General features: G+C 35.4%; 1 long non-coding RNA gene across 1 annotated transcript; it reads left to right on the forward strand.

Annotated features, from left to right (window-relative positions):
• The first annotated feature begins 3,687 nt into the window (after positions 1-3,687).
• LOC111807139 (uncharacterized) lies at positions 3,688-4,943 on the forward strand. Its single transcript, XR_002816912.2, has 3 exons — positions 3,688-4,135; positions 4,245-4,383; positions 4,591-4,943. It is a non-coding gene; the product is annotated as an uncharacterized LOC111807139 (long non-coding RNA).
• The last annotated feature ends 1,876 nt before the right edge of the window (positions 4,944-6,819 follow it).

Raw genomic sequence — 6,819 nt, forward strand, 5'->3', positions numbered from 1 at the left:
CCACACCAGGTGAAGCTTCAAGCCCTAGAGGTAGAGGGCAAAGAAGAGGCAGAGGTCGTGGGAGAGGCAGTCGAGAAAGAAGTGGAGATGTTGGCAGGTCAGCAGACCTAGTCAGAAATGATTATGAAAACAAAGGCAAGAGACACTTTGACAAGTCTAAGGTGGAATGCTACAGATGTGGACGCCTTGGACATTACAAAAATGAATGCTATACCAGGCTCCAAAAGGAGAAAAGAGATCAATCCAATTTTGTGGAGAGAAGAGAAGAAGAAACATTATTAATGTCATTCCATGCTATGAAGGTTGCAGATCAAGGTGTATGGGTCGTAGACTCTGGATGCAGCAATCATATGACAGGTTGTAAGGAATTCTTCTCAACTCTAGATGAAAATTTTCATACTACGGTTTCTCTCGGAAACAATTCAACTCTCCAAGTGATGGGGAAAGGAACCGTAGATATCAAGACTAGAAATGGCTTTGTAGAGTCTATTTCTAATGTATTCTACATTCCTGATCTGAAGGCCAACTTACTTAGTATCGGTCAGTTACAAGAAAAGGGGTATGTGATCACATTCCAAAATGATGAATGTGAAATTTATGACTCCAAAAGAGGATCGATTGCTAAGATGAAGATGACCACCAACCGTCTATATCCGTTGACGTTAAATATCGTTGCCAAAAGTTTGATGGTGAAGAAAGAAGATACCACATGGCTTTGGCATTTTAGGTATGGTCATCTACACTTCAAAGGATTAAAGACGTTGTCCTCAAAGAAGATGGTAACTGGGTTGCCAGATATTACTCCACCAACGGAAATTTGCGAGAGCTGTGTGGTAGCAAAACATGAAAGAAACTCTTTTCCATCCGGAAAATCACGAAGAGCTCAAGCAATTTTGGAATTGATTCATTCAGACATATGTGGTCCCATCTCTCCAGCATCAAATGGTAACAAGAAATATTTCATGACCCTCATCGATGATTTTAGTCGAAAAACATGGACTTATTTCTTGCACGCCAAATCAGAAGCCTTTGATTGCTTCAAAAAATTTTGTGCTACTATGAAGACGGAAACTGGAAGAAGAATCAAGGCTTTAAGAACTGACAGAGGTGGAGAGTTCTGCTCGAACGAGTTTACTAAATTTTGTGAAGAGAAGGGCATACGGAGGCAGTTAACAACAGCATATACACCACAACAAAATGGTGTGGCCGAAAGGAAAAACAGGACCATTCTCAACATGGTTCGAAGTTTACTAAATAAAGGAGAAGTCCCGAAGGAATTCTGGCCTGAAGCTGTCGTGTGGTCCGTTCACATTCTCAACCGGAGTCCTACCTTTTCTGTTAGAGATATGACTCCACAAGAAGCATGGAGCGGAAGAAAACCTGCAGTAGACCACTTTAGAATCTTTGGGTGCATAGCATATGCACACGTTCCTGATGAGAAGAGAAAGAAACTTGAGGACAAGAGTTTGAAGTGTGTGTTCCTTGGAGTAAGCGAGACCTCTAAGGCGGTAAGCGAGACCTCTAAGGCGTACAAGCTCTATGATCCTTTGACAAAGAAGGTGGTGATAAGTCGTGATGTAGTCTTTGACGAAAGGAAGACTTGGACATGGGAAGAAAAGATCACTGTGAATCAGCAGATTCCTGTAGATCTTGAAGAAGAACAAACTGAAGCCCCAATTCAGCCTCACTTTGAGCATGGAGAGAGCTCATCACAAGCTCAACAAGAAGAACCAGTAGAAGAAGATCATGATCATAATCAAAGAAATCCAAGAACAAGAAAGAGACCAAATTGGATGATTGATTATGAGATGGACTATGAATCAAGTGATAGCGGTTATTTTGCATTCTTTATGGATAGTGATCCAATTGTCTATGAAGAAGCGGTAAAGGAGAAGAAATGGAAGGAAGCTATGGACAGTGAAATCAAATCCATAGAGAAGAACAAGACTTGGGAGCTCACCGATCTTCCTAGAGGACAGAAAACAATCGGAGTAAAATGGGTTTTCAAAACCAAGTTGAATGAAAACGGTGAGGTGGATAAGTACAAAGCGCGACTTGTTGCAAAAGGATACAAGCAAAAGTATGGAATTGATTATAAGGAGGTATTTGCACCAGTGGCACGTCAAGACACTATCAGGCTCATAATTTCTATTGCAGCACAGAAATCTTGGCCTATTTATCAACTTGATGTGAAATCGGCCTTCTTACATGGAGAGCTTCAAGAAGAGGTATATGTGGAGCAACCAGAAGGTTTTGTTAAAAAAGGCAAAGAGGAACAAGTATACAAGTTGAAGAAAGCTTTGTATGGTTTGAAGCAAGCTCCGAGGGCATGGTACAGTCGCATTGATTCTCATTTTGAGAAGATGGGATTCACTAAATGCCCGTATGAACATACGTTGTATGTGAAAACTGAAAAGGGAGATCTTGGCTTGATGAGATATTTTCTTGGAGTAGAAGTTACTCAAACTCCCGCAGGTAACTTTATCTGTCAGAAGAAGTATGCTCAAGAATTACTTGAAAGGTTTAAATTGGATGAGCGCACATTTGGAACTCCATCAGAATTGAGTTTAAAGTTGCACAAGGATATTGACGGGCGAGAGGTTGATAATCGGTACTTCAAACAAATTGTGGGAAGTTTGATGTACCTAACTTCAACAAGACCAGACATCATGTATGCGGTTAGTATGATAAGTCGTTACATGGAGCATCCAACGGAAAAACATCTCAATGCAGCAAGAAGGATACTTCGTTATGTGAGGGGAACCTTTGATTTGGGGGTATTCTACAAGAAAGGAGATGATCCGAAGATGGTTGGCTATACAGATAGCGACTATGCAGGTGATATAGACGATCGTAAAAGTACTTCAGGAAGTATTTTCATGATGAGTTCAGGAGCTATTTGCTGGTCTTCAAAGAAGCAACCTATTGTAACACTCTCAACTACAGAAGCAGAATTTGTGGCAGCAGCAGCATGCTCATGCCAAGCAATTTGGTTAAGAAAAATGCTTGAAATTCTTAATCAGAAGCAACCAGGTACGACGGTTATATATTGTGATAATATGTCAACTATTAAGTTGTCTAAAAATCCTGTGTTGCATGGAAGGAGCAAGCACATCGATGTTCGATTTCATTTCTTGCGTGATTTGTGTAAAGAAGGCATTATTGAACTCAACTTTTGCCGAAGTGATGAACAAATCGCAGACCTATTCACAAAGCCCTTGAAACAACCATTGTTCGAGAAGCTTAGAAGAAAGATGGGGATGTGCAGAATCCAAGATGTATATCAAGATGACGAAGTGAAGTCCTAAACTGATTTCCGCAGAATTCAGTTTAAGGGAGGGTGTTGAAGCTAATAATAGAGTTTGAATGAGTTACTGCCGAAGAGAAGGAGGAGGTGAATTCAATTTCATCCACACAAATCTCAACCAACTCCGGGAATCCCCCTATAAAAGGACCTCCCTCCCCATCATTCAAATCACTCCTCCTCTCAATCTCACTTCAGTTTTCTGTTGTCACCAACAGTATACACACATTATTCTTTTTAGAAACAGTACAGACATATAATAAATTTTTTTCTCAAATCGCGAACGAGCCTCTTTCTTCATTACTATTCCAATAATTTCGGACGGCTAATGTGTTTCATTTATTGAAAAAGGTTCTATGGTCGGTCCGCGACCCCTGAATACCGGAGACGTCCTTAGAGACGATGGGTTATATAATAAAGTTTTTCGATGGCTAAATTACCGTTTCAAACGCTGAAAAGAAACATGCATTTTTGAGGTTTAAAAGTGCTTTTGCTTTGTGGAATATCAGGTTGCTGACCCAGAATATTTTTCAGGGGCCTAATAACTTTTTGCAAGATTGGGTCCACAAACCACAATCATATTCATAGCCTGTGAGAAGTCCATTTCCATGCCATTTCTTTCTCAGTCGAGATCTTAGCTGCCCGATCACCCCATCGATCATTGGCGTGGCTTCTATGAAGGTTGTTTATATACTTAACTTAACTTGCACTGACAACGTCGGGCTATGACATGAAGGAAGGTGAGAAAAGTCGATTCGATTTTTGTTTCACCTTCATCCCCTAGAGGTCAAACTCAAGTCTAGTCGAGCTCGATGAAGCTTCCACATGCAGGTATTAAATGTAACTAGTCATCCCAATGGAATTCCATATGATTTGAATTCTTAAGATTATTGGTACTTAGTTGTTTATTTGTCCATGATTGGTGTGATCTGGTTTATAGTGTAAAATAAGTTTCCTGAAGGCTTAATTGGTTAGAGGCATATTGAAGTGGCAGTCCTTCCTTGATTTACAATTTAATTGACTTCAAAGGGAGTTGGCTTTGGTTTTGGTTTGGAGTTGGACTACAGCTATCATGACAGGTACCCCTTTATTATCCATTTATAACTTTTCCTCCATAATTTTATTTCCACTTACACTCTTCTTCTCAATTATTTCTTTAATAATCATTTACTTTTTTTTCCTCTTGTTATTCCCTTTCTACCAATAGTTTCGAAATTTTGTTTTTGTTTTTAGAATTTGATTAAGTCACGTCATGCTAACGTGCCTTGGATGATCCACATCTCAAGGTCAGGCGCTGATGAGCACATTGAACTATCCATGTGGCTGAGAGTCCTCACAATCTAGGCACAACGACGCAATTATCAGGGGCGCGCTCTACCACTGAGCTAATAGTCCGTCGTGCGGGCCTCCCGTTGGAGCTCGCCATGCCAAAAACGAGAGAAACCCTATCCCTCTCTTTTCTTTTTTCGCTCCACATGGAGACCTAAAAAAGGGGGATTCTATCAATTTGTTCCGACCTGAGATAATAAGCTCATGAGCTTAGTATGAGTTTAGAGTGGAAATGTAGATTTTATCTCATGTTAGGTAAAGTATTGAACTCAATGATGATTTTAAATAAGTATTCAATAAGTGTGGTGAATTAATGCTTCGTAAAATTGAAATTTATTACTATTTCATATAAAATTCAACCGCTAAAACACTATTATCTGTCAGAAAATGGTTGAATTCAACCATGAATATGATTTAATTTAGAAGTGATTTTAAATTCGTTAAAATCATTTAAATATATATTTAATCATTTAGATGAAAAAGTCAAATATTTTTATATTGTTTTAAGTTATAAACTAATTTGAATTATCAATTACCAATTACCAATTTATAATTATTTTTCTTGGTTTCATTTAAAATCAATTTAAATTACCCAATTAAAAATCAAATTTCTCCTAAAATTCTAGCTATGAATTAAGAAATTCACAAGCAATTTGATAAAAATTATTCATTTTAATGAAAAGTCGCTATCCTTTGTAATTATTCCTATATTAAAATAAATATTATTAATGTACGAAATTTGTGAATTAATAGTTTTCATTAATTTGATTTACCAATAAAAATTTAGGATTTTAATTATATAATTTTAATTAATTATATAATTTTAATTAATTTTTCTTTTAGAATTTAATTGACCAATATGTCAAAAATAAGGTGTTTTAATTACTTAGTAACTAATTTTATTCTATTATTTTGAGTTATAAATTAAGTTGTAATATTTATATTAAATGCATACCAAAATGCTTAAATTTATTTATTTTTATATTGTAATCTTATTGTTTTTGTTTATAAACAAGTTGGTCTAATAATGGATTCATTTTTTAATAAAAAAATTATTATGATTATTATTTCCAAATGTAACATAAAAATTAATTTTAATATTTATTAAAATTACATAGACTTAGACATTTTAAAATCCATATATTAAAATGAAAAATAGACCAAACTACGAGAATTTATTTAAAATTTAGTATCGATAATATAATAATAATAATAATAAATAATATATATTGAGGTAATATTTTTATTTAATGTGCAAGTAGGCAATTTGGCACACGAGAAACAGCTTGGTCTCTCCGTGTTTGGGCTGCAGCGTGGAACCTTGTTGGCAGGACAGTCTGGCATCTTTTATCCTTACCCTCCTTTTTTAATTTAATTACAACCATGCCACTTATTTCGAAATTACTATTTTACCCCTACCTGCAAAATTGTACAAGAACCCCATTCACTTGCTTCCACGCCTTTACAAAGTTGGCCAACCAACTAATTTTATTCATTTTTTTGGCAAAAAATTCAATATTTATCTCGAACTTTGTGCCATCGTAGAATATTTACCATAAACTTTTAATTATATTTTAAATTTAAATAAATAATCTTAATTTTATTGTTGTTTTTACCCGTGTCTTTCAGTTGAACTATGTTCGTATTGGTTGAAATTTCAATTTGGTACTATAGACGAAGCTTGGTTTATTTTCTTCTGTACTAAGAATCCCAATTTCATCTCCGAAAATACTTCAGTTTAGTCACTTGAATTGAGCGTTGTTTTATTTTGATTATCGAAAATTTTAATCGAACTTTAAAAATTAACTAAACTTAAAAATTTATTCGATAAATATCAACCAAATCGAAATTAATTAATCCCATATTAAAAAAACAAAAATCAAATTAAATAAGACATTTAAACCCAAAAGAAATTGAATTTTAAACATAATTATTGAACAAAAAACATGCGATTAATTTGATTTAGAGAAAATAAACATTTATTTTTTAAAAAGACAAAGGGTATAAATGTAATTAACCATTCACATAAATAAGTACACCAAGTTTCGCTGCGAACAGAAGAACAAAGGAGCGCGAGAGTAAAAACAGCTGTAATGGCAATTTGGTAATAAGTAGAAAATCCAGGGGTAATTTACAGTCATTTTAATTAGTGTAATTTATTGAAGAGATCTAATTTTAGCATCAGA

The sequence above is a fragment of the Cucurbita pepo genome, chromosome 12 (assembly GCF_057944985.1).
Source record: "Cucurbita pepo subsp. pepo isolate OVF chromosome 12, ASM5794498v1, whole genome shotgun sequence".
NCBI classification, from domain to species: domain Eukaryota; kingdom Viridiplantae; phylum Streptophyta; class Magnoliopsida; order Cucurbitales; family Cucurbitaceae; genus Cucurbita; species Cucurbita pepo.